The following is a 26,330-nucleotide window of genomic DNA, read 5'->3' as shown; positions in this document are numbered from 1 at the left end:
AGGCCTCCTACCCTTGCAAAGCTCCAAGTTTGGTGGATGAGTGGGTACAGGGCAGGTGGGGAGAGGAGGAGTAAGGGTGCCTCCAAACCAAAGGGCTACAATACCACCAGAGAAGTGCTGTGACAAAGTCATGCTTAATATGCTACAGGAAAGCAAATTAATTGTGCATAAGCCCATCAAATGTTTCTGATATAGAGCCTGTAATAGGTACTTCTAATGGCTTGAAAAGAGTTGTTCTCAAGCTCTTTGTAAACATTTTCCTCGCAAGTGTACTTAGCCTATTAATTTGGACCACCCACCACAGCAGGTTCTGTGAGGCTAAGGAAAATGTCAGTCCTGAGGCATACAAATGGTCCCTGATTGCAAATTGGTCATGTGACTGTTTTATGGATTTAAGGCTGTGTTTGTTTCTGGGTGCCCTCACCTAGTATAAGTTCCTTGGCGGAAGGGATCATGTCTGTGGCTTCCTTTTATGTTCTCCCTTCGGTCTTCAATAATGACTCAAGTGCCTACCACGTGCTAGATTGTAGGTGCCGCCGGGCAGAGAGCAATGAACAAGACAGGCACGGTCCCTGCTGTCATGGAACCTGCATTTGATGCTCAGAGGATCTTGTTGCTGGGTATTAATTTCCATGTATAGCTTTACGACTCCTGAATTTCATCTCCAGCTCAGTGTCATCTGAACTCCAAGCTAATATATTCAACTACAGTCTGTACCTGGATACATGATTTACTATAAACTCATTACATCCTAAAAAAATTTCTAGATTCCCACCAATGCCACCACCCAACTGGTCCTCCCCCTGCCTTGCCTATTTCTGCAAATGGCACCACCACCCATGTAATTACACAAACCCCTAACTGGGGAGGCACCCTTGATTCTTTCCTTTCCCTTTCACCCACACCCAATCCATCCACTGCTCTCCGTCCCCTACCGCTCCCCACCACCACCACCATCTTTGATCTATTACCACAGTAGCGTCTCCATGATCTTCTCCCGGCTTCCCCTACTCTAACCCATTCTCTACCCAGTGGCCAGGATGAGCTCATAAAATGCAACAAAAGCACATTTGCCCTCTTTATATATCCCCCAGTGAACTCTCATGGTGACCCGTCTGTCCCTCCGACCTCTTACTTGCCCCTCTCCTTGGTGTGGGCCACTCTCACTTTGCTCTGGCCCGTTTCATCCCCTTTCTCTTCCTTGGGTTTACGGAGCCCCTTCCTACCCTTTGGAATTATTGCTCCCACTGTCTCTGAATGCTCCTCCCCTGCCCCACCCTTTGAACAGCTGGGAGCTGGGTTCCTCCTCATCTTGCATTTTTCAGCTCGGGTGTCACCTCCTCAAAGAAGCACCCCCCTGACTTCCCAATACAACATAGTAATCCCAGTCCCCCACCCTAGTGACTCTGTAGCAAATGACTCAAGTTATTCCCTTTGCAGCACTTATCAAGACTTTAATGACCTCATTGCTGTGGAGTGTAGGATCCAGATGGTGAAGACAATGTCTATTGGGTTGACCAATCATGGCCCAGTGTCTACACAGAGGAGATGCTCAAATACTGGTTGAATTAAAACAAAACAAATAAAACCCAAACACTTCCCAGGGCTGTTTCGAGGATGGCACGAATCAGCATGTGTAAAACACAGCCCCAGGTACCTGGTAGGTCCTCAATATACTCACACAATGTCCCAGGCAGCCTGAAGATTTCAGGCACTAGAAATGCACTCTCCTTTTCTCCTGGGTGTGGGGCAGAGGGGAGCATGAGAGGCCAGAGGGCAGGAAACACATGGAAGTACTCCTGACCACACTTGAAAGAATCTATTTACCTTTGTTTTCCTCCTTTTTTAAAATTTGTTTTTGCCATGTGTCTATTTTTAAAAAGCTGGAAGAGCACGGTGCAAGATTGATAGCTTCAGAGATTCAGCCCTTTTTTGTCCCTCTAGCAGCCCTCCCTTGCCTTGATCAGCCACCTGTTCTCAGACGCTTGCATCTGCCCAGCCCCTGGCTCTCCCTGCCATCAGTGAGCTGCCTGGGGCCCCTGGCCAGGCCAGGCTGTGTTCCTGCCCCCAGGACAGCTTTGAAGCCAGGAGCTGTCGCTGCTTGTTTGTTTGTACCAAGGCACTATGAATGGCAACAGATCATGAATAAGAAACAGGCACCTGATGACAGAGCAGTCATCTCCAGCCAGCACCGACCTCTGCCAGCAGCCATCTGTACACTCCAAGCAGCCTGCCTCCAGGAGAGACAGCAGGGTGCAGGGCACAGGGTGCTGAAGTTGTAGGGAGAACCCGCGTCAGCTCAGTAAGCAGGGATCAAGCCCCTCTGTGTGCCAGGAACTATGTCTGGGTTCCGGCCCTGGCTCTGCCACTAAGCCAAGAGACAGGTAAGTTCCTTAACTTTTTGGCTTTTCAGTTTTATCGCCTATTAAGTAGGTATAATAATAATTCCAAATGGATACCTTTTATTCTTGATAAAGGTCTTTTCCATTAGTGATTTCATTTGGCTTATACTCAGTTGTTCAACAAATATTTTCTGAGTGCCTACCTGGTGCAGGCGCCAAGCGTGGCATAGCAGAGGAAGTAACCGAAAGAGCTAAGGTATTGGCCTTCATTGAGCTTGCATTGTAGTAGAGGAGAAAGACATTCATCAAGTTGTTAATTGCAGTTGTGATAAGTGCTACACAATCTACAGAGGGACTGGTACTCAGGGCACGAGAACTGGAGATTGGAGGGTGTGACCTTGATGGTCTCCTGGGGAAGTGATGCTTGAGCTGACACCTGAAGAACTAACGGCTTTAATTGAAGGGAGGAGGGAAGAACATTCTGGGTAAAGGAAACAGCTTAGACAAAACCCAGATAGCCCAGAGCCAATGAGGGCCTGAAAGGGATCCAGTGTTTCTGGATGGTGTGGAGTGGATGGAAATGAAGTGGGAGCCATTTGCAGGGACCAGACCTGCAGGCTCTTGTCGGCAGAGGTGAAGAGGAATTGTGTCTTCATCCAAGCACAATGGGAAGACATTGACCACTTTAATCAGCGTGTCTTAAGATTGAATTTGATGCTTTGCAAGGTCCATTCTGGCTGCTGCATAGAGAGCATTTGGGAGGTGTCTGAGGGGAAGCAGGACACGAGAGGCTGTTGCAGTTGTCCCAGAGGGAAATGAGGGCAGGGCTGGAGAAAGCATCACGGTGGCCTGGGCTGCCATTCACCAGTGGGGAGACAGGAACTCCCATCCCCACTCTAAAGATAAGAAAATCAAGCTTCAGAAAGGAAAAATGGTCCCCACAAATAGCCAGTGATGGAACAAGGACTCATGTTTGACCCCCAGGGATCCAGGGGTGGGTGTCATTATTTAGGTGAGTGCCGGGTGGCTCTGAGTAAAGACTGGTCCCCGAAGCCAGGGAGGACCTCTTTCCTAAGGCTTTTGCCACTAAAGGTGATGAGAGCAGGCTCCAGTTTGACTCCTCCCTTCTCAACAAACGCTGAGCCTTCAGCCAAAGCCCAAAGGGGCCAGCAGTGGCCAGAAGGAGACCAAGCTCGAGGACCAGCTACAGACAGGACCTGGAAGGTGCATTTGTGAGCTTTGGTAGCACAGAGACCTGGCACAAACTCTGCCTCTACCACCTTCTGGCTATGTGCCCTGTGAGCTTGCCTGTGGCTTCCTGGCATCCAACCTAAGCTACATAGCATTACACCTAGGGCATAAGCCTTTGTAACCTAGGCTGGATACACTGAGGTTGTTAGGACCCCTTTGACAGATTCTCAGCTGTCCTGTCTCTCCAAGGCTGTCCTCTGGTGGGACAGACTCAACGTCATGGCTAAAAGGGGGTTTATCCTCCCTGTACTGGGGCATTAAGGCATAGGCACTGGCGTGGTCAGTGAGGAGGATTATTTTCTCAGTGCTTTGTTTTAACATAACACCATAAGGTGATAATAAAACGAAAACTGACTTTGAGTTGAATTGTTTTTAAATTCCCTACAGAAAATGCAACTCTTATTGCCTGGACCTAGAGCAGATGGCTTCCACCACCCGGCCCCATGGCATGCCATGATCTCTCTCCCACCTTCTTCCCGCCTATGTCAGGTGCCAAGGCTTCCCCACTCCCTGCCACTGCCACCTTCTCTGGGGAGGAGAGGAGTAGCTTGCCATGATTCTTTGGGGGTACTGAGGTAATAGGGTCATATGTTCTTTCATTTGCTGATTCAACAAATAATTATGAAGCCCCTCTGTGTGTCAAGATCAGCAATAGATGTCGTGAATACAGGTGTACATGAGACATGATGCTGCCTCTGAGGTCTCATTTACTTCTTCATCCAGTATTATATTAATTGAGCACCTACTGTGTGTGGGGCCCTGTGCTGGGCATGGGACACTGTGGCCCCCTACGTCAGGTAATCTAACAGGATGGTTCTGCTTCCTGGAGGAGATACTTCAGCTCTCCTTTGCAGGGCAGGTAGAAGAGAGCCAAGAGGGGAAGTGGCAGGGTGTCTTCTAGATGGAGGAATCGACATGGGTAAAATCTCAGAGGTGTGAGACAACTCCAAGTCCAGGAAACCTCAAGTAGTTCTATGTGGTTGGAGTGAAGAGTCCATAGGAGCAGGGCCAGACATCAATACAGATCATAAAAGGCCTTGAATGTTATGCTAACAAGTGGGACTTTTTATGGAAGGCCATGGGAGAGTCAATGAAGGGCTTCAGGGCAGGTTGAGAAAAGGGATTAACAGATGGGTACAAGTATCATCAGATATTACAAAGATCTGGCTACAGCGTGGGGAATGGACTGGAATCCATGAGACTAGAGACAGAGAGACCAGGTAGGAAGCTGTTAGGAGGCTGGAACTGATGCCAGGGGAATGGAGAGGAGGACTTACCCAAAAGACATCAGGAAGCTGAAATCTACAAGAGGTGGTTGATATGGTTTGGCTGTGTACCCACCCAAATCTCATCTTGAATTCCCATATGTTGTGGGAGGGACCCAGTGGGAGGTACTTGAATCACAGGGGCAGGTCTTTCTCATGCTGTTCTCGTGGATAGTGAGTAAGTCTCATGAGATCTGATGGTTCCTATAAGGGGGAGTTTTCCTGCACACACTCTTTTTTGCTTGCTGCCATCCATGTAAGACATGACTTGCTCCTCCTTGCCTTCTTCCATGATCCTGAGGCTTCCCCAGCCACGTGGAACTGTAAGTCCAATTAAACCTCTTTCTTTTGTAAATTTCCCAGTCTTGAGTATGTCTTTATCAACAGGATGAAAATGGACTAATACAGTGGTGTATCAGTTAGCTATAGCCAGAAAATGCTGCATAGCAAACCACTCCAAACTCAGTGACTTAAAGCAGCAATAATTTATGGTCACATATCTCTAGATAAGCTAAGAATTGGTTGATCCTGGCTGGGCTCTGCTGGACAGCTCTGCTGAGCTGTGCTCGACTTGCTTCTGCATCTGCAGTTGGCTGATTTCAGCTGGGCTTGATTGGGGTGGTTTGGTGCTGCTCTGTGTATCTCTTCTCCTCCTGGAACCAGTGGGCCAATCTTGGCGTATTTTTCTTATGGCAACAGGGGCAGAGTCCCAAGAGAACAAACCCAATCAGGCAAGCCCTTTATCAGCCTTTAATTATGTAATTCCCACCAATATTAAATTGGCTACGTCATGTGGCTGAACCCAAGGTGAAGGGATGGGAGCAACATTCCACCTTTTTAGAGGAAGAACTGCCAAATCACATAGCAAAGGGCATGGACACAGGGAGGGGTGAAGAACTAGGGCAAGTCATGCAATTTCCTGGACCAGGTAAGAGGTTGGAACAGAAGAGTAGAGAGAAAGGGAGTTCATGAGGGTTTGTTTGTTTGTGTGTTTGTTTGCCAAGAGCCCAACTGTCTCCAAAACTTGAGCTCGGCCCCCTTCATACCCCACAGCCATACTTGGCTGGGTCCAACCCCTTCAGGAATTAAGCCTGAGGCAGGGGTCCTCTCAGATGCAATGCCTATGCAGCCTGGCTACCCTGCTCAGGATGTTCTAGGGAAAGAGCCACCCCTAGGCCCCTGTCCCCCATCTAGACTCTCCCTAGTCTCTCTGACAGCCCTGCTCTGGCCGCCCCCCCAGGCTGCATCACTGAAGGACTAGCTTTCCTTTCTTATCCAGAATGTGTTAGTTACACACTCCAGAGATTTGTTTCCCTCCATGTGGGCAGAAACAGCTGCACAATTGCTTTCAATCATGTAAACAGAGGGCTGGGTGGGAAAAGAGGTGTGTGTTTGCAGGCAGGAGGAATCCATTGCTTCTGTCCTCTGAATTCCCTCTTCATCTCTGCACCCACCTCTCTTCTCTTGCTGCCATTCCAGACCATCCACCTTGCATTCTCCAACTGCAGAACAAATAGGAAGGAGATTTAGCCTCTCCAGAGGGCAACCCTGAAGGAAGGCGGCAGAAATGGCCTGTACCCTGGCTAGCCTGACCAGGTGACCTGGGAGAAGTCATCTCTCCTTTATGGATCTCAGTTTCACCCCTATAACATAGTAATATTCATCTAGGGAACATTGCATGTTTATTAACATTGCATGTTATTTTAACAGATGCTTGTATGGTGCTTACTAAGCCCTTTGCAAATATTAACTCACTTAATGATCATAACAGCAATTCAAGGCATCATCATTTTGCAGAGAGGAGACTGAAGCACAGAGAGAGGTTAAGTAATCTTCCCAAGGGCACACAGCTGGGAAATGATCAAGCCAGGGTTTGAACCCAAGCTATTTGGTACCAGAGTCCACATTTAATCATCCTATTATGCTGCTACTTCCTTTCCTGGCCTCTCTGAACTTCTAGAAGTTCAGCAACCTGGCCTATTGGAATCATGCCTGTCCTGTGTCCTTTATTTCCTCTGAATGGGTATTGTGGATTAAATTGTGTCCCTCTGGAAGATATGTTCAAGCCTTTTTTTTTTTAACTCTTAAGTTCTGGGATACATGTGCAGAATGTGCAGGTTTGTTTCATAGGTATACACATGCCATGGTGGTTTGCTGCACCTATCAACACCTCATCTAGGTTTCAAGCCCTGCATGCATTAACTGTTTGTCCTGATGCTCTCCCTCCCCTCACCCCCACCCACAGGCCCTGGTGTGTGTTGTTTCCCTCCCTGGGTCCATGTGTTCTCATTGTTCAACTCCCACTTATGAGTGAGAACATGCGGTGTTTGGTTTTCTGTTCCTGTGTTAGTTTGCTGAGGATGATGGCTTCCAGCTTCACCCATGTCCCTGCAAAGGACATGATCTCATTCCTTTTTTATGGCTGCATAGTATTCCATGGTGTAACATATGTTCAAGTCTTAACCCCCAGTACCTGTGAATGTGACCTTACTTGAAAGTAGGGTCTTTGCAAATGTGATCAAGCTGAGATGCAGTCATACTGGGTTAGAATGGGCCCTAATCCAGTGTCTTTATATGAGAAAGGAAAGGGAGATTTGGAGACAGACATGGAGACACACACAGGGAAGACGGGCCTGTGAAAATGTAGGCAGAAGTTGAGGGATGCAGCTACAAGCCGCAGGATGACAAGGATTGCCAGCAACTGCCAGAAACTATGAGGGAGCAAGGAACAGTTCTTCTGCAAAGACTTCAGAGGGGGTGCGGCCCCACTGGCACCTTGATTCCAAACTTCTAGCCCCTAGAAATATGAGAGAATAAATGCCTGCTGTTTTGATCCACTCAGTTTGTGGTCATTTGTTCTGGGAGCCCCAGGAAACTAATACAATGGGGTAAGAAAATCTTGAACCCTGCAAGAAGAGGCAGCTCTCAGCCTTCTCCACACACACCATTCACATCTCAGGTCCTCTGTCTCCCGCCGCCTCTCATGTCCTCTTCATGCCTTGTATCCACTCAACGAGGCTGATGTTGTTCTCCCAAAGAGTTTTGGTCCTAAAATGTAAACTCCAGGCTTGGGACGGTTTAGTCAAAAGGATGACCAGTGGATACAGATTTCTGGTCCCATATTCACTGGGAGACAGGGATCTTGAACTTTGTGGGGGACTGAGAATTGGACTTTGGGAGCCTGGGGATGTGTGGGGGTGGTGGAGGTTAGAATTCTAAGTGGCTATGTCCCCAAGCCCCGGTCCCCTATCTCCAAGGAACCAGGACTCTCTGAGCTGAAAAGTGACTCATAGCCACTCTAAGAGGCATGAGATCGTGTGGCATTGTTGCAAGGATGCTAGACTTGGGAGTCATGGAGAACTGAGTTTGAATCCCAGCTCTGCCACTTCTTGGCTATAACAAAAGGCCAGTCACTTCACCTCTCAGGCTCAGTCCCCACCCCCTGTGGAGCGGGGCTGATGGTACCTGCTGCACTGGGTGATTGTGAGGGTTAAATAAAATAATGCATGCAGAAAGGCTTCAGGGAACTGTTGTGTGGGACAAAATCTGGTTGGGAACCTGTGTGCCAGGTTCCTGGAAATCTGTGTCTTACTCATCATCACTTTCCCCAAGCACTGGCTCCAAGGCCCGGCTCAAGGTGAGCAAGTGTAAGTATCGAACTGAAGGTAAGCTTTGTCTCATCCTTGGTTAGTTCTTGTATGACAGAGGCACCTTTCCATTGCCCAACCTATCATTTTCTCCTCAGCCTATGACAGCAGTTTTGCTTCTCTCTGGAGACTGATCCAACACCCCAGCCGGCCTTCAGAGGTAATCCAGGCGAAAGAGCCAAGCCTGAGAAGTTCATTTGCCCGTGTCTAGTTCACCTTCCTCTCACCTCCTCCATTCCCTCTGCCCAGCAGTGCCCCCAAATTCCCCCTCCAGAATGTTCTCTAAGGTTCTTTTGCTGGGGCTTCCCTTTCAACTGTCTGACACCTTCATGGATGGGGAAGTCCTGAGACTTCAGGTAGCATGTTTCATGAAGTTCTTGGGGGAGGATTCAAAACTCTTTTGGAACCCTAAGGTGTGACTGCATAATGGGGAATCACCGGTTCGTGGACTTCTGGCTAAGATCACATATCATCTGTTACCCCAGCTGGGAGTTCTTGCACCCCACCTGACATCTGTGCTCCCTTTTGCCATTGCATCCACCCACTACCCCTATCCTATCCTCAGGCTCCTCTCTCCTTAGGCAGAGAGTCCAGAAGAGGAGCTGATCATCTGTCCCAGATGAAGTCTCTTGTGTGGAGAAGGAGGTAGGGTGGAGAGGTGGCATCAGACAGACCTGGGTTCCAACTTTGGCTCCTCCACGTCCTGTGTGGCCTAAGGAAACTCACATCACCTCTCTGAACTCATATTTGAAATGAACATAGCATAGCATCCACCTCCCAGTGTTTGGTACAGAACAAGTGAGATGCACTTCTTCCAGGCTATGTGTGCGGTGCCCAGCTCACAGTGACAGCTATAAAAAGCCAATAAGATATGGTGGAGTTTCTGGTGTTGGGATCACTGTGAATTTGAATCCCTGCTCTGTCATTTCATGGCTCTGTACCTTCAGCAAGTCATTCTGCCTCTCCAAATCACAATTTCTCTGTAAACCTGGAAGAAAGGCCCTCTTCTTGAGGATTTTTATAAGGCTTAAATGAGATGTGTGATCATTCGCTTCATCCTGTACCTCTGAAGCATCTTTCAACTTTGAACTCTTTAACTCTAGGCTCTGAATTTAGATTTTGCAGTCCTTAGAGTTCAGTTCGATACTTACACTTGCTCACCTTGAGCCGGGCCTTGGAGCCAGTGCTTGGGGAAAGTGATGATGAGTAAGACACCGATTTCCAGGAACCTGGTACACAGGTTCCCAACCAGATTTTGTCCCACACAACAGCTGGCCACTGACTTCCTTGATTATAGCAAGCCCCTGGCTCTCTGGGCTACGCAACTTTGTATCTCCAAAGGCCAGACCTCCAGTCTGATGCCCCCAGGGGCTGCACCTAGAATCCTAGCAATTTCCCGTGTGGCTTTGGCATGGCCAGGAGCAGCAAGGGATGGCTTGGGACTCTAAGGGTGAATAGGCATGGCCAAAGGCCCCGGCAGAGGACCTGCCCATGACCACGGTCACCAATACTGTCTGTTCACTACACCGTGGCCTCATGGGGGAGAATGGATTGGCAGCTTGTAACACTTGGCTAAAAAATAAACTTGCTGGGGGGCAGGGAGATATAGAGGGGCCAGCTCCTGCACAGGCAGTAGGTACCCCTGGCCCAGGCAGACTCTGCACAGTGTTGAAATACCCTGGAGGCAGCCCCACTCCCCAGGGAGGAGCTGCCCGCAGGACTGTTATCACAGGCCAGGCCCTTTCCTTCAGCCCCAGCAGGGATTAGCTGAGGCTGCTAAGTGGCCTCCAGCTTTCTCCTGTGCTCCGGAGAAGGGGGGAGGGAAGGGCGAGGGGTGGGGAAACAGCACCAGCGGTGTGTGCGTATGGGGTGATTGTCATGGTTACGCTCTGACAAAACAAATGGCTCGGCTTCCTGCAGGCCACCTAAACAGCTATCGCAATGTGGGCATTGATCAAGCCAGCTGCCAGGGCAGCGGGCGCAGGACTTGGGCACTGGAGCCCAGCCCCGGACCGCACCTCCAGCAGTGCTGGGTGCAGAAGGCAGTCACTGTGGCAGTGGAGAGACAGAGTGTGTACCCAGACACGTGTTGCTTCTGGGGTAAGGTAAGGGCTGGCCCCACTTGTGTCAGGAGGAGAGGCTGGACAAGGGGGCTGCTCTGGGTGGGCAAGGGCATGCATGAGTGTGTGTGTGTGGGGGGGGGGGGGTGAGTTTGTGTGTCTATGGGCATGTGTGTCAGGGTGTGTACACTGTGTGCAGGCACCATGGGGAGGAGCCCAGGATGCTTCAGCATAAGAAGTGAGGGAGCACGGCCACATGTTGCTACTCAGGTCCAGCTCTCTCTCTCTCTTTCTCTCTCTCTCTCTCTCTCTGTCTGTCTCCTCTATTTCTCTCCCTCCCCACACCTTCTGCTCCCTCTTCTCTTTCTCGTTTGCTTTCTGTGTCTGTTTCTCTTTTTTCTGTGTGTGAGTCTCTGCGTCTCCTTCTCTCTGTGTCTCTGTCTCTCTCTTCTCTGTCTCTGCCTCCTTCCTCCCTCTCTCAACCTTCCGTCCCTGCCACCTGTTTCCACCACTTCCTGGTCAGTCCCCCATCATCCCTCATCTGTCCTCCAGAGCTCTGGGGCAGTCAGGAGCTCTGCAGGGTGCCCACCCCGGCAGCCGGGCTCATGCCTGCTGCCCTTCGGATGCCCCGCAGCTTGTGACCATCCCCAGAGCCACCGGCCAAGCGCACACCCTTTCCTGGGCCCCGTGTCTCCTGCAAGGTAAGAGGGGAAGGAGAAAAGGTCCTCGGGCAGAGGGAGGCGGCTAGTGGAGAGGAACTCAGCAGCGGGTGCAGTGTGGCGCCTGCTAACGCATCAAGCCTCCGCTGGAAGTTCCACCATAACGTCTGCGGCAGCCCCAACAGTTCCACCCCATGCTCCCGCCGCCGGCACCACAGCAGCAGAAGGAGGCCTGTGGGGCGGGGGCCAGAACCTTTCCCTCCTCCCTTGTGAAGAGCAACAGGCGTCACACCATCCTGCCTCTCCCACTAACCCCGTTCCTTCTTTTGCTTTTTCTCTCTTTCTTTTTTCTTTTTTTCTTTTTCTTTTTCTTTCCCTCTCTCTCTCTTTCTCTTTTCTTTCCCTCTCTTTCTTTCTCTCTCTTTCTTTCCTCCCCCCCCCGTCCTTCCTCACCTCCTTCCTTCTTTTTTTTTTTAGACTTAGGAAGTAAGTCTTCTCTGCTGAGGCGCAGCCCCTTCCCTGGGCTCACCTGTCTAAACCCAGCCAGCTCATGGGGACTGGACGAGGCTCAAAGGGGTCTGGATGAGCTCTGGTCCTCCTGCTCCTGGGAAGAGGTGGTGAGGCCACGAGGCTCTGTGGTCAGCTGGGTTGGCCGGTGGGGCTGAGCACATGTGCATGTGTGTGCGTGTGATGCATGCAGGCATATGCTCTGGAAAGGTATATTAGGGCATGTGTGTGTGTAAGGGGATTACCTGGAGGGTAGGGACGTGTATCAGGGAACTACATGAGTTGGTAAGCGGGTCTGTGTGTGTATATAAATGTGTTTATGTGTTTGTGGGTGCATGTGGGGGACAGCCTGTGTTTGCTGCTGTGCAGGGATTTAAGAGTGCAGTGGCATACGTGTGTGTGTGTGCACACGTGTGCACATGCAGAGAATTGTGAATTGAACTTGACCCAAAGGTTGCTGGGCAGGGTCCCCAAAGTCTGATATGTGGCTGTGGGGCCCTCATCACCCAGCCTTGGCTGGCATCTGTCTGCAGGGATAGTGCTTCAGTTGTCTCCAATCCAGCCCCATCCAGGTGATGGTGCAGGGCTGGTGGTCACTGTGCCCGGGTGGGTGGCCTGCAGACCCCGCTGCCTTGCTGGCTTGAAATGTGCCAAGGCTCCTGACCTGGAAATGGCTCAGGCTCTGAGCAGCCTCCTCAGCTTCAGGGATTAGGAAACTCAGGATCTGTGACCTCACAGAAAATGGGGTGAAGACCAGCCCCAGATCTGGGCCAGACACAGCTCTCAGAAGGTGCTCTAGACACTGGCGATTAGGCTGTTAGTAAAGTTGTCCCAGCTGGGAGGAGGAGGTAGAAGACAGGCAGCCCCACCCAGGGTGATGACACCAGTGTTCTGTTCCAAGGAGCTAGGACACCCACTCAGCCATCCCTGTGGCCCCTACTCACCTGGCAGCCCCTGGGCCCAGAGGGAAGAAGCACTTTTGTGCTTCCTCTGTCTCACTCATTGCGGCTTTGCTCCAGGCTCTGCTCTGAGCCAGCACCTTCACTGACTGGCTGGCCTCTTGTTACCAATGATGCGAATGCTGGTTATGGCTCTGTGAGAGGCCAGCTCCATGGGGACAAGGGACAGCTCTGAGGAAAGGAGGGCAGTGGAAGAGGCACCCAGGGGCTCAGGGGCAGCACTCCTCCAGGCCACTGGCCTGGGCTCCTTTTCGGATACCGGTTGTCCTCTCTGCTAAATACCTACCTGGGTTTCTCTCAGTACCTCGATGGTTCCCTCTACAACACAACCTCCAGTGACCAATGACCAGGCTATACAGACACAGGTTTCTCGTGGTCTCACAGGCGTCCTTACTCCAGTCAGCCTGGGAAGGGGCTTGAGCAAGGCCAAGAAGAGGGTCACCTAAACAGGAAGCTGACAGACATCCCTGGGGGAACTGGGAACAGCCCAGTGGGGTCACTGGACTGAGTATGACTCCAGGTCACCAGGGGTGCACAAGTCTTTTCATCCTATGAAACCCTCTGGGTTCCTGGATTCCTTAGGGAGAGGGGATTGGGATCAGCGGTGTTCTGTGTGGGGCTAGGCAGGCTTCCTGAAGGAGGTGACACTAGAGTGGGGATTTGGAGGAAGCAATGGATGGATGTGGCTACGTGGGTGGACAGAGAGGAGCAGGGAAGTGTTTCCCACATGACTGCAGTGTGAGTGCAGGCAGGGCTGGGAGGGGCAGGAGGTCTTCGTCGATCAGTGTCAGTTTGAATGAACAGACAAGAAAGGGTGGAAATAGGGAAAGGAATGAAAACCATTGGATCACTGGGCACCCACTTCATGCCGGGCTCTGGGCGGGATGTTGGGTCTCTGTCCTCAAGAGGCTTGCAGTCTCAAGTGGGGAGACCAGTGGTCATCAATTACCCAAGCTTATGCAAAATAACACTCAGGAGAAGAGCTCCTGGATTTGAGGTACAGAGGCAAGGGCTGGGTCAGAGACACATCTTTACTGAGTCAACTGCTTATGCATCAAAGCAGGGTAGGGCAAGTTTGAACCTGGAGGAATTTTTGTCTTCGGCGTCTGGTCACTTGCCTCTCTATAGTCCTGGCCCCAAGGATGAGCCTGCAAAACTAGCAGAGAAGGAACAGTTAGACACGGGGGTTGGGGAAAAAGGGACAAAGAGTAGTATCTAGTTTCTTTCTTGCCTTGTGTCATTCCCTTACCTGGTGCCTTACCCATGGGGTTTTATTTATTTGTTTATTTATTTTTGAGACGGAGTTTCACTCTTGTTGCCCAGGCTGGAGTGCAATGGCATAATCTCGGCTCATTGCAACCTCCGCCTCCCAGGTTCAATCAATTCACCTGCCTCAGCCTCCCAAGTAGCTGGGATTACAGGCATGCGCCACCACGCCAGGCTAATTTTGTATTTTTAGTAGAGACGGGGTTTCTCCATGTTGGTCTGGCTGGTCTCAAACTCCCAGCCTCAGGTGATCCGCCCGCCTCAGCCTCCCAAAATGCTGGGATTACAGGCGTGAGCCGCCATGCCTGGCCTCCCATGAGGTTTTACTAATCTCTACTTTACAGGTGATAAAACTGAGCCTTGGAGAGCTCAAAGAGCTAGCCATAGCAAACAGCAGTGCCACCCTCTAGAAGAGAACTTAAGACCGCTCCATGCATGGAGATTGTTACAGCAGGATTTAGCTGAGCAAAGCTGGATCCTAGGGGCCCAGAGGAGGGAGCAATCACTCCTAGATAAAGCGGTGGGGAAAGGCTTCAGGGAGGAGGTGGATTTGAAGGGACCCAGCAGGATGAGTAGGTTTCAAAACACAGAGATGGGATCACAGGGCTCTGGGTTGAGGGAGGAACGTAAACAAGGGTGCAAAGTTGAGGCTCACAGAGGTCTGGGGAAGAGCACATATTCTAGTCTGGAACACAGAGTCAGAGCGGAAGAGAAATATGGAATCAGGCTGCAAAGGGGGATTGTGGGGCAGAGCTGAATTTGACTTGAGCAAGTCAGGCTTAGTTAAGACTATGAACAGTCCCAGAGCAAGGAAGCACTGTGGTCAGATCAAGATCTCAGGAAGACAAATTAACAAGCCGGAGAAATTGAAATCTCACCTCTTGAATCCTCACTGGGGTCTGGAAGGATCCTAGTCCCCAGTCTGAAAACCCTTTGCTAGATCGTGCCTTGTGAATCTTCCTAAGGCAAGGGTCCCCGGGTGTCTCAGCACAAAGCTCTTCTCCCTATTCCCATGACCACACTGAGGATCAAACTGCTGGGCGCAGGACTCTCTGCCAAGAGGTTCCTTCCATGGGTACCACTGTGGAGACAGAGACAGGACCCAGGGCCAGGGCAGGCAGCTGGAGTGATGGTCCCAACCCAGCCTAGAATGTGGCCATTGAGGGAGTGGCTGGAGGGCAGGAGATGGGTCTACCTGGTTCGCCGCAGTGTCCCCCCTTCCTTATTCAGGCCCCATGGAGGAGTCTGCTTAATCATTATCTGTGACCCCATAGATGTGAGGTTGTAGGTTGGTTTGTTTGTTTGATGGAGTTTTGTTCTTGTTGCCCAGACTGGAGTGCAATGGTGCGATCTCAGCTCACTGCAACCTCCACCTCCTAGGTTCAAGTGATTCTCCTGCCTCAGCCTCCTGAGTAGCTGGGATTACACGTGTGCACCACCAAGCCTGGCTGATTTTTTGTATTTTTAGTAGAAACAGAATTTTCCCATGTTAGCCAGGCTGGTCTCGAACTCCTGACCTCAGGTGATCCGCCCACCTCAGCCTCCCAAAGTGCTGGGATTACAGGTGTGAGCCACCATGCCTGGCCAAGGTTGTGGGTTTTTTAAAATGTCACCCTAATAGAGAACATGAATAGACTGTCCACTTACAAAAATAGTCCCTGAATAAATGTCTGTTCTTGCTCAGAACCAGCGTTGATCCCTGCCCTTCACCCAATACCCATGTCCATCAGTTTCTCTGTCAGGTGGGGTAAGCAGCTGATTATACAAAGCCAAAGGATTGCACGGTGAAACTGACATCATGTGAAAGTTGTGGGAGTTTGTGAGGCCAATAAAAGAGGACATTGGAGGACTCCTAGTCCTACACAAGGCCATAGATAAATGAGAACCTGGCATTTAGGCCAGAGAATGACAGAAGAGAATATGGACAACAATGAGTTCATGATAAGAAACTTTAATCATTATGCTGTGACAGTGAAATATGACCTTTTTAAAAATGTCATATCATGCTAGCATATAATTTTGTTCAGGAAAACCATGCCCTGCTAAACCAATCAATATTTGATTTGTCCTTTGAGGACTGAATGTTTTGGCACATGGTTGTAACTATAATCTTATTTTGGTCCAACATAAGATTCTATTTTCATATTTTTAGTCTCATTTCTCAAAATGAAATCCCAACTGAAATCTTTTCTTCATTCACCCTTTCCTATGACACGTTGGTCCCTCTTCTAAGTGGATTCACTTACAGTGGGCTTTTTCTGGTCAAATTATTGGGTTAACATGGGGATCTCTCATGATGAGTGTTTAATGCTTGTAGAGTTTATGAATGAATGACTATGGAGTTCTTTCCAGAAACATTCACTTTTGCCTTTCAGGCCTCTTGCTTCTGCATTGCCTGCCTCGCCTCAGGTCATTCATTAGTTTATTCAACATTTAATGAGCACCTGCTGATTGTCAGGCTCTCTTCTAAGGCACTGGGAATGCAATTGTTGACAAAATATACAAAGATCTCTGTCTTCCTAGAGCTTATATTCTAGTGGACCCACTAGAATCTCACCTTCCTCCACCTCTTACTCCCTTTGGATTCCATGGATTCTATTCCTGGGACCATAACCTTTGCTCAAAGACCCAAACATTCATGGCTGTACTAGCCAATTAGATTAGGCTACGCTGCAGTAAAAAAGCAGCAACGTTTTAATTCCTGCTCTTGCCACATGTCCAAAGTAGGCCATGCCTCTAACGGAGGCTCCTTGGGGGCACATTCCTCCATGATCGCTGTGGCAGAGAACATGACATGGGCAAGCACACATTGGCTTTGAAAGCTTCCACCCGGAAGTGACACACGTCGCTTCCACACATTTCATTGGCTGAAGCCAGAGGCACATCTAGGCCTTCAAGGAAGCTGGGAGCTGCAGCTTACCACGCACCCAGAGGAGGAGAAGGCAGAAGATCTGTACAATGGCATGAAGATCACATGCAGCCTTATTTAAGAGCGGGGCATCATAGCCTTGATCAGAATACTTATGGGAAATAGGGGAGAAAGGACAGGTCATCTTGGGTTGAGTCCCTTCAAGGATCTTAGCCCTCCTTCTCTGACAACTAGCACTCAGGGCTGACCAGCAGATCTGAATGCCTGGTGGCCAGCAGGATTGGCCTCTGCCACTCTCAAGCCTCAGCACAGCAAAGCAGCAGGTCCCCTATTCACAGAGGAAGCTCTGCCCTGGGAGCTCCAAACCTCTTGTGTTGTTTCCCCTCCGAGCCTCAGTCTCCTGATCCTTAAAATGGGATAATAATCCATATTTTGCTCCTATTCATTGAGCCCTAATTAATTCATGGATGTGAAAGTGCTTTAATTATAAATTGCTTTCTATGAGGCATGGAGGCTCATTATGATTACTTTCATGACTCGGTGGTGGATTTTTTTTTTCTTTTTTTTGGTAGTGGGACAGAGTCTTGCTCTGTCTCCCAAGCTGGAGCACAGTGGTATGATCATATCTCACTGCAGCCTGGAAGTCCTGGGCTCAGGCAATTCTCCTACCTCAGCCTCCCAAGAAGCTGGGATTACAGGTGTGCCACCACACCTAGCTAATTTTTGTGTATGTGTGTAGAAATGGTCCCTCTATGTTGCCCAGGCTGGTCTCAAACTCCTGGCCTCAAGCAATCCTTCCACTTCAGCTTCCCAAATGGTAGGATTACAGGCATGAGCCACCCTGCCCAGTCTCAGTGGTGAATTTGAAAGGGTAAGCTGGTCAGGGGCTACAGTCTCTTCACTGCTTACAATTCCATCATTTTTAATCCTTTCCTTTGAATTCTTGAAGACTTTTCTAAGATACCCCATTTCTAAGAGATTCCTTACAAGCCTATCAGGAAGTCTGGCCTTGATTAGCTTTATCCCCACATCCCACCTTCCCCTACACAGGGCAAAGCCACCAGCTCACCTTCACAGTCAGCCAGGCACTGTGCCTGGCGCTTTACGCACAGTCCTATTTCTCATCATCATGAGGCAGTGAGGCGAGCTCTACTTCTGTGCCCTTTTATAGATCAGAAAACTGAGGTCAGGGAGGTGAAGTAGCTTGCCTGTGTCACCCAGTGCTACAAGTCAAAGCCTGGCTTTGAGCCTAATTCCTAGAGCCTGAGGAGCTCCTGATGCCCAGGCTGGCTGACGAGGGGGACTCTGCAGCTGGCCTCCTCTCTCTGCTTCCTTGTCCCTGGTTGGTTTAGTCTGTGTTGCTGACAACCCCATGTTGTACCTGGGACTCTCAAAGAGAGGGCTTTTCTCTTGCTTCTGTGGATGTGGGATACCGTTACCATGGATTTTGCTATGGCACAGTGGTAAATGCAGAGGCACTGGAATGGAAGTGGCCGGAGTTCAGTTCCCAGAGTCATCCCTTCCTAGCTTTATGACCTTGAGCAGTTTTACTAACCTCTCTTATGTTCACTTAGATCACCCGTAAAAAGAAAGAAAGATTGCACTTACAGGGTTATGAGGGATCCATGTGATCATCCACATAACTTTCTTAGCACAGTGCCTACGACCCAATGGAGGAGTTTGTGCAAAGTGTTGGAAACCTCTAAACCCTAAAACCCTGCCTGCTTAAACCTGGTTGGCAATGGGAAACTCGGTATCCTAAATACAGCCTCTCCAACTGTCTCTCCCTTCCCTCTTAACCTTCAGCTGGTTCTGCACCAGCTGGAGCCCAAGAAGAGGAGCAATACCAAGCTTGCCTGAGGTTTTCCTGCAGTAAGATGCCCCATGAGGTCCATTCTGAGGCCTCTTTGTGTGTCCCTTGTGTTCCAGTTTTGGTTTTTTGTTTTGTTTTTGTTTTTGTTTTTTGAGACAGAGTCTCACTCTGTTGCCCAGCCTGGAGTGCAGTAGTGCGATCTTAGCTCACCGCAAGCTCCACTTCCCAGGTTCAAGCGATTCTCGTACCTTAGCCTCCCAAGTAGCTGGGACTACAGGTGCCTGATGCCCTGCCTGGCTAATTTTTGTAGTTTTAGTAAAGGCAGGGTTTCACCATGCTGGCCAGGCTGGTCTCAAACTCCTGAACTTAAGCAATCCATGCACCTCAGCCTCCCAGAGTGCTGGGATTACAGGCGTGAGCCACCGTGCTCGGCCTCCAGTGGCATCTTGTTGAAATGACTTCGAAGTGGGAGTCTTCTGTAGTGTGCTGACTTGGTAGGAGAGAAAGCCAGGGTACTGATCTACTGTCTCCACTCAAAACATGGGGAAGATGCTGTCTCCTTTCCCCACTCCTACCCCCACCTCCCCACTCCTAGAAAACACAGCAAAAGGGCAGAAGCCAGTGAGAGGTGGAGCCCTGGGGGTTTGCCGCAGTTGGTGTGGAGGGGTCACAGGCCCTGCGTAAGAGCAGCTGGCTGGCAGGTGCACTAACTCAGCCTGGGCACCTGGACCTCACTGGAAAGGAGCAGGCAGCAGGGGGGCGCCATTAACAACCCAGGATCTGGGGCCAGATGCTTGGATTCAAATCCTGGCTCTACACCCACTCACTGTGTAACCCTGAGGTTTTCTTCACCTTTCTAGGTCTTGGTTTCCTCTGCTGCAAAGTGAGGATGAGCTGCTTCATAGGGTCTTTCTGGGGATTCAGTGTGAAAATCCCTCTGGCACTCAGGAAACAGTGTCACCTCTGAGAAGAGACTAAGTAGTCAGACACACAGATCCCTTCAACTGGGCCGGGTGCATGAGGAATGAGTATACATCTTCAGTCCTGATGTGGGTTGTCTCTCAGAGCAGCTGAGACCCTGGACTGTCAATCTGAAGAGATGGGTGGCATGAATTCTCCAGGTGCACCTCCTCTTGTTGTTAGATAAAGATGCCAGGACCCAGAGCCCAGAGGGACCCCGTGGGAAGGACCTTCTCCAGGTCATTCATGTATTCATTCAGCAAATAAGTATAGAGGGTGATGAATCTCTGAAGGTGGAGTCCAAATCCCACCACCAGCTCCACCACTTACAAGTGTATTACCTTGACCAAGAAATGTAACCACGCTGGGCTTCAGTTTCCTCTTCTGCAAAATGGGGATAATAGCCTTGCCTTCTTGATAGGATTGTCCCGAGGGTTACTAGAACTAATTCATGAAAAGCACTTAGAATGCCACCTGGCATCTACTCATGGCTCAATATGTGTTAGCTGATATTTTTTGAAAACTGTTTTAGGCACCGTTCCATGTGCTAAGAACCATAACAAGGAAGAAGTACAGCTTTGACCCCTACCCCAGGGTCTTAAGACCCCACCAATCTTTACGCCCCACCAGCTGTGCTCCATCCAGGCCCAAGAGGTATAGCTAGACCATATGTGTGATGGCAGGGTCCCAGTCTGGGGTTCACATGCAGTTGGTGGCAGGACTTGTCCTCAGGCCAGGGGGCACTTTGACTCCCAGTGCAGTGCCCTCTGCCACCCCACAAAGCCTCTCTGTGGAGGGGGCGCATTGTGTACGGGGAAGCAGGTTGGCCCAAACTGCTCTGGGACCTCAGAGAGAAGGGAAGGCAATGAATGTATTCTTTAGCCAACATCTAGGCAGGGGGCCCTAGGATGGCTGGGTGGCAGGTCTGAGGACTGTAGGTGGCCAGAGCCCCCATGGGGTAATGCCAAAACTCAGATGCCCAGATGCAGTCATAGTGGGTAGGAGAGTGAAGCCGGGAGGATAACCCAAAGAGAAAAGGGAATGAAAGCAATAGCCAACATTTACTGCGGACCAGAAACTGGGGCAAGCATTTTATAGGGCAGTGTCTCCCTTGCAAGCCTCTCAATAACCCTAAGAAAGAGAAGACATTTTTACCCGCCCACTATACAGAGGGTGAAACTGAATTTCAAAGAAGCATCCAATGAGAGAGCACTGGAGAAGGAAGAGGAAAGGCAGGTTCCAGGGGCAGGAATTCACTTCCAAGCCTGTCATTTTACCACTTCAAGGTTTTGCGGGCAGGCACAGCACAAGGATTTACTCTTCAACTCCCTAGAAGCCCCACTGCAATGGAGTAGCTCTAGAGGGGCAGTGGCTGGATTCAGAAACAGCTCTCCCTGTGCGCCACCAGCCGGTGAGCCCCTCAGCACACGGGAAGCGGTGTGCGGGAGACAGGGACAAGGCTCGAAGCCACATAGAGAATTTACTTAGTGCTTTTCAGCGGAGCCACAGGGATGCTGGCAACTCTGCTGGGTGAGCTCAACTTGCAAACATGCCCCCGGAAAGGTGGGTGTACACTGAATTTGTGTAATACAGCCCAATTTTCCCAGCGATGTGTGGGTGCATTTCTGAGTGACCCTCAGTGAGCAGAGGCTCCAACGCAGGAATCTTACTGGGCCCCCAGTGGACAGGCATGGCGCAGTTTCTGTATATGTAAACCACTTCCTCGTTGATCTAATCCGACAAGCATCTTTTCACACGCTTAGCCCAGATAGATGGCCCTCATTTATCTTTTCAAATGTGGATGTGCCTATTTCTCCCTTCTTTAGCAGGCCCAAACACAGTCTCCTAGCTGGAAGCCCCAGACACCGTGGGTGGCTTGGCCCCAGCCTCCTGTCCAGACTGACTGTCCAGGACATCTCAACTGGCTGGACTCCAGGTCTCTCAGGCAGTGTGAGGACATAAAGCACCGAGAAGCCTGAGCATTCTGTGCCTTGACTACTCCCCCAACCCCCTGCCCCCACCAAAGGAGACTACAGCTATCTCCAGGATAGAATCTCATGGGCTCTGGGCTGAAATAAATTTCTCCCATTGTTAGATTCTTCAGACGAACCCGTAGCCAAGTCCTATATCCACCCCATGACACATTTCATTCTATTTATTTGGCCACTGACTCATTCATTCAACCAATAGAGCACATGCCATCCATTCATTGTTGAGCACCAACTATGGGCCAGACACTGAGGAGAGACAGAGTCTCCTGCCTCAAGTTCTGGGGGCTAACTGCTCCTGGTTGGGGTGGGTGGGGGACAGGACACAAGGCCTGAGGGCAGGGGCCCTGTACTTCTTGGTCATTGCGGTAGCCCAGCCTAGCAGTGTCTGGCACAGAGCAGGTCCTCCATATAGTTCTGTTAAATGGACACACGGCACATGGATGATGAGACAGATAACGTGAGTGGTGCTGACTGTGCTGGTGGCAGGGGGCAATCTTAGGCAATGCAGGACCCCGAGAAGGCTCCATGGAGGTGGTGGCATTGAAGCTGGCCTTGAAGGATGGCTAAGGAGGGAGAGGTGGAGACAGCATTCCTGGCAAAGCCCACAGTGCCAGAAGAGATAGTGGTAGCAGAAGTCAGCCTTGTTTGGAGGCATAGCAAGAGGTCTTGACTGGCTGGAGCTTGGGGTAAATGGGGTGAGGGTGGGCCTCATCATCAGGGATTTGTTACCCATGTTGGCTGGATATAGGCCTACGCGGGGAGGTTTAGAGGAAAGAGACCAGAATACGAGAAGGCCAGAATTCTGGAAGGTTAGGACAATCAGACCAGATCCAGAGAACCTACCGACTTGGCCCCACTTTGATAAGAGTGTTGGTGCTATCGGTGATTGGGTGGCCCTTAGAGCACAGGCTTCTAAAGGGTCCATGAAAGCAGGACTTCCTAGAGGGGGCTGGAGATGAGAAAAGAAGCAAAGGCCCCTAGCCCCAGGTAAGAGGGCAGGTGGCAAGCCCAGAATTGCTTGTGGGCTCACAGTCTTCATCTAGCCCAGGCCTGGCTGAGCCCACACAGCTAGGGGACCCCAACTCTATGGAGAAGCATCTGGGAGGGATCAGGCCAGGGTGAGGGTGAGTTGCTTCCAGAATGGCTTTGCAGGTGGGAGGAACATGTTTCTGGGACAACAATGTGCTGGAGATGCAAGGGAAAGGGTAGACTTCAGCAATAAGATCAGAGTCAGGGTCAGGGGTTACTAAGGCAGATGCTAGGCAGAGGCCCATGGGACCTCCCCAGCTCAGACCTGGAGGAAGCTAAGGCACAAGGAGGTTAAGTAACTTGCTCAAGAACACGCAAAATGTGAGTGGCAGAGCCCAGCAGAGTGACTGGGCCAATTACTATGGAAGTGGCCATCCCAGGGACACTAACCTCAGGCAGTTCCACAGAGACTGGGACCTAGGCACCCCTAACCACTACCCCATGGGCAAGTTTCTGCCTTCCCAATCTCTTTCTGAAAAGCAAATATCCCCCAGCAAGAGGGGCATGAGGGCCTTCTCCTTGACCCCAGGAGCCCTGACACAGCCACTTGCCACCTCCACCTCCCTTGTGATGGCTGAAGCCAGCAGGGCCCCAGCAATCTCTTCCCTCCTGTGCTCAGCATGAACTGGGAAGCAGCCTGAGCAGGGGAAATAGCAGGCTTTGGAGTCCGGGCTGGTTTCCATTCAGCTTGGCCACTTTCTGGCTGTGTGATGGCTTTTGGACCTCCGTCTGAACCTGGAAATTGGGAGTAGATGTATTAGCAATGCCTGTAAAGCACTAGAACCTGGTAGATGCCCCTATTCAGAGTCCCTCCTCCAAACCAAGCCCAGTCCAGGGAGCTGGAACAAGGCAAAGGAGGAGGTGCAGCCATTGGTCTTTCAAAACTCACAGCCCCATGGGAAGATAAAACCATTGCAGATGAGTGGTTACAGTGCCGCAGGATGTGGGGTGTGACAGACAAGGGCCCAAAGGCTATGGAAGCCCCGAGGAGAGCGTGTCTGATGGACTGGAGTGTCAGAGAAGGAGAAGGCTTCCTGGAGGAGGTGGATCTAAGCCTTGAAAGAGGAACAAGACTTTGAAGGCAGAGGAGGCAAAGGGTGGCAAAGAACCTGACGTGTTCAGGTCATGATGAGAGGGTCAGTGTGTTTGGAGGAAGGCAAGCATGTAGAACATGGAGGGCGGTGGCACTGGAGAGAGACAAGGACCCAATGGGGAGAGCCTTGAATGCCACACTAGATGTTTGACTTACTCTTTTGGACAAAATCAATGGGAAGCCATTACGCTAAGGAAAAATGGAGGGGTGTGTGTGCGCGTGCGTGTGTGTGTGTGTGCGCGTGCGTGCATGTGTGTGTGTGTGGTGACAGAGGGGACCAGAAGGGAAACAGCCTGGAGGTTGAAGGAACAGGTAGGAGATGATACAGTCTAGGGGAGATCAGTGAAGCAGCAGCAACGGGAAGAGAGAAGAGAGGATTGCAAGACTCGCTCAGGCAGAGGTGACAAGGCTTGAGGGAAGCTCAGCACAGGAGATAGTGTACCCTCATGTTTAAGCACATGGTCCTTCTGCTGTGGTTTACTCTTAGCCTCATTGTTTACTGGCTGTGTGGCCATGGGCAAGTTGCCTCACCTCTTCGAGCCTTGGTATTTTCATTTATCAAATAGGGATACTAAGAGTACCTACCTCCGAGAGATGCTGAAAATCATATATGTAAAGCACTCAGAGTGGTATTTCATCCATTCAGCAAATACTTATTGAGCATCTACTATGTGCCTGGCACTACTCTGTGGGCAGTGGATACAGCACTGAATAAACTAAAACAAAATCCTGGCCCTCACAGGGATTACACCTTGAAGCGTTGGGAGACACGTTAAACAAGATAAATAAGCAAGATATATATTATGTCAGATGGTGATAAGTGCTAAGGAAAAAAAACAAAGAAAGGAAGCTGGAAAGTGTTGGGAGGTTGCAATTTTAGGAATGAGCGAGTGGTCTTGAAGATGGACCCATCACAGATGGTATGTGAAGTTCAAGGCATGGGAGTGGAAATGCAGGCTGAGCTGGGAAGGAAGCAAAGGTTGCTGACATGCGGGGTCAAGGGGTAAATGCCCAGGTTGTTGATGCACTGTTCCCAAGCATGCTCGAGTCACCTGAGACGATGGCAGGGCTTGGGAAACAGAGGAAGTCATGAGCCAAGCGCCAAGTGTTGACTAAAGGAGTATGATTGAGACCTTAGAGAAGGCAAGCCACAAGGATGGGATAGCCAAAATGCATCAGCCCCCCAAGGAGAAGGGTTTTGACAGGACAGAAGAGTGACAGTCTTGGAGCAGCAACTGGGACCAAGGACACAGAGAGTTTCAGGAGAGGCACAAGATCTGGGGGAGTTTGCTGGCCATGCAGGGGCAGCTGTAGAGGACACAGGGGGAGGTTTGGAGAGGTGGGCAGTGGCCAGGAGCTGACTCAGGGGCACAGAATTACAGAACTTCCCCCATGGTTTGATGGCCTGTTACAAGACGGGTGGCACTTATGGTAGGCAGGGAGAGTGGGTTTGGGCCATGGTACATAAAAACTGGAATGGGAGCCCAACAGATTGAACCTCCATAGCTTCTCTGTGGAGCCGCCCCTGACCTCATGGCCAGAGGATATCTCTCCCTCAGCAGAACCCATGCAAAACCCAGAAATGACCAGCCTGGCATTGTGATGACATATGGATCCATGCATTCATTCAACAAATATGTTTCACCCCTTTCTATGAGGGCAAGCATAGTTCAAGGTACTAAAGATGCATCGATGAGAAAAACAGGCCCCAATCCCTGCCCTTGTGGAAGGAGGCAGATGAAAAACAATAAATGCAATATTTTCTACATAACACATTGGAGAGACATGCTATGGAAAAAACTCCAAACAGAGAAGGATGAGGGATCTGAAGGAAAGGAGGAGAGGGGTGCAATTTTAAAGCAGGTTTTCAGGGCCCTTCCTGAGAAGGTGCCACCTGAGCAGACGTGAAGGGGTGAGGGAGCGAGCCATGAGCACGTGCATGTCTAGAGGCTGGAGTGAATCAATTAAGGGGTGGTCAGAAGGGAAACCAGCAGGGGCTCAGATCAATGGGGGCTTGAGGGACGTGGGGGCCATCAGGGAGTTTGAGCCATGGAGTCACACAACTGGATCCTTGTCTTCAAAGGACGACTCTGACTGCTCCACTGGGAATAGACTGTAAGGGGACAATGTGGCTGCTGCAGTGGGGATGACAAGAAGAGGCCAGATCGTGAACTTCTGTCTTTATTTACTGGCTGTCTCTTCCATTAGCATCTCTACTCACGCCTGCCTGTTCCCACTGCATCCCCAGCACCTGGTGTCCTTCAGTGTCCTTGGGAGGCTGCTGGCACTCATTCATTCATTTCACTTTAGAAATATTTATTGAGCACCTATTATGTGCCAGGCATAAATATGAATAATGTCCTGCCCAGAAGGACAGCAACCATTTGGGATTTAGCATCTCTAGGCCATCAGAAAAGTGTTGGTATTTAACAGGCACACCAGGAACCTCTCTAAGCCATATAGAACTCTTAGCATCCAGGTTTGACCCAACATTTCATCAGGAAAACACAGTCCAGAGCCTCAAATCATTCCAATCTTTCTATGTGCCTCTTAGAGAATATGAGAGGGGATCCAATTTATAACTCCGGGCACTCCTTCTGAAAAATCCTTTTTTCTTGC

General features: G+C 50.3%; 1 protein-coding gene across 5 annotated transcripts in view; it reads left to right on the top strand.

The window, feature by feature from the left end:
- The first annotated feature begins 2,311 nt into the window (after nucleotides 1-2,311).
- The window catches only part of VWA5B1 (von Willebrand factor A domain containing 5B1), a 76,478-nt gene continuing 52,459 nt past the window's right edge, over nucleotides 2,312-26,330 (top strand). For 2 of the 5 annotated variants that reach the window (XM_063804570.1, XM_016955343.4), the window contains exon 1: nucleotides 10,397-10,610. The gene's annotated coding sequence lies outside the window, so the exon portion shown is untranslated. Of the gene's footprint in view, nucleotides 2,385-10,396; nucleotides 10,611-22,424; nucleotides 22,577-26,330 lie in introns of those variants that run through there. The other 3 variants (XM_054680262.2, XM_054680265.2, XM_016955346.4) reach the window with 3 other exon arrangements.

The sequence above is a fragment of the Pan troglodytes genome, chromosome 1 (assembly GCF_028858775.2).
Source record: "Pan troglodytes isolate AG18354 chromosome 1, NHGRI_mPanTro3-v2.0_pri, whole genome shotgun sequence".
NCBI lineage: Eukaryota > Metazoa > Chordata > Mammalia > Primates > Hominidae > Pan > Pan troglodytes.
Note: the sequence above shows the minus strand (reverse complement) of the source record. Positions and strands in the feature narration are given on the sequence as shown.